Here is a 1,775-nt window from a genome sequence, read left to right on the forward strand (position 1 = left end):
CATAGTAACCGAATCGACGTTATAAACACCCGCTGTTTTAGTTGGCTTAGTCTTCATGACTTGCCACTGATAGTTATTTAGTAACATCTCCTCTATAAACTCATAGGCATCTTCAGAAGTTTTATTATTGATGGTTTCGCCAGCAGCTGCGTCAACCATTTGTCGAGTCAAAGGATTTAGGCCATTATGGAACATTTGAACCTGTAGCCAAAGCGGTAACCCATGGTGAGGGCACCTTCTCAGTAAGTCTTTGTATCTCTTCCATGCATCGCAAATAGTTTCTAAGTCCATCTACACAAACGAAGAGATATCATTACGTAATTTAGCCGTTTTAGCCGGCGAAAAATATTTTAGTAAAAATTTTTAGGCCATTTGTTCCAAAGTAGTAATTAACCCTCGTGGTAATGAGTTCAACCACTGTTTAGCTTTGTTACTCAATGAAAAAGGGAATAACCGAAGACGAATGGCATAATCAGAAACACCATTAATTTTAAATGTATCGTATAGTTCCAAAAAAATTGCTAAGTGAGCGTTGGGATCCTTATCCTACAAACCATCAAACTGAACAAATTGGTTGATCATTTGAATAGTGTTAGGTTTTAGTTCAAAAGTATTTGCAGCTACAGCAGGTCTAACTGTGCTCGATTCAGTTCCTGTTAAAGAAGGTTTAGCACAATCATACATAGTGTGTGGAGCAGGATTTTGATTAACCGCAATTGCAGGAGGTAGCTGATTGTCTTGGTTTTTAGCCATCTCTTCGGTTGGGGGTTGAGTATCTTCCTCTTGCTCATTCTCTGTGTATCTTAAGCTTTGCTTTATTTTTTGTGATGTCTGTGAACTGTACGATCGATTTCTTCGTCAAAAAGTAGTGGTCCTGACGGGTTTCTTCTAGTTGTAAACTATAAAAACCTGCCAAGAGAAAGAAAATAATAATAAAAAATAAAAATTAAATTTCAAGAACAATAAATGGCTAAAGTAATAAAAATTGAGCGTTCCTAATATCTTAGTTCCCGGCAACGATGCCAAAAACTTGATCGCGTGATTTTGTGATAGGTTTTAAATATTTATAATTAATCGTTCTTGAAACTAACTATTATCGCGATGTAGGCAAGTGTACCTATCGAACAGTAGTATAGTTTTAGCAAGACCGGATTGTCGAACCCAAAAGAACTAAAAGTACTAGTAATGACTGTCTTTTTATTATCTAGCCTAAGAATAAAGAGGTTTTTGTTTTAACTAACTAATTATCTAAACTAAGAATTCACAGAGAATGGAATTGGGGAATTGCTTTTGGGAAAATCGATTGAATTAAGACAATACCTAAGGAAAAATCCATCTAGATTGTACTTGTTATTCTGGCTTCGAATCAGACGATTTATTCATTTAACTTGTTCCGTAGAGATCCCTAAGTTATGTTATTATCCCTATTCAAGACTAATAATGTCTAATCCCTAGATTGAATAATTGAGACCTTTCTCTAATTAACACCCTATGGTTGCATTAACTAGATCTATGGATCCCCTTATTAGATTTCATCCTAATCCGGCAAAATCTTGTCACCCTATATCTAGGTGTGCATACAACTCTGCTTAATTATGACAAATGTATTTTTAGACAGGGTCTATTCCTCCTCTGAATAAGAGCTTATCTTAAATCAGTATCCTGGGATATCAAAATAAGAATTAAGAACACATAATTAAGAACAAGTTAAATATTTATCATACAATTCAGAAAATAATAACAAGATTCGTCTTAGGTTTCATTCCCCTTAGGTA

General features: G+C 34.9%; 1 non-coding gene across 1 annotated transcript; it reads left to right on the forward strand.

The window, feature by feature from the left end:
• Positions 1-217: 217 nt before the first annotated feature.
• On the forward strand, positions 218-324 carry LOC128291980 (small nucleolar RNA R71). Its single transcript, XR_008281964.1, has one exon. It is a non-coding gene; the product is annotated as a small nucleolar RNA R71 (small nucleolar RNA).
• Positions 325-1,775: the final 1,451 nt, after the last annotated feature.

Source organism: Gossypium arboreum, chromosome 4 (genome assembly GCF_025698485.1).
Source record: "Gossypium arboreum isolate Shixiya-1 chromosome 4, ASM2569848v2, whole genome shotgun sequence".
Lineage (NCBI taxonomy): Eukaryota > Viridiplantae > Streptophyta > Magnoliopsida > Malvales > Malvaceae > Gossypium > Gossypium arboreum.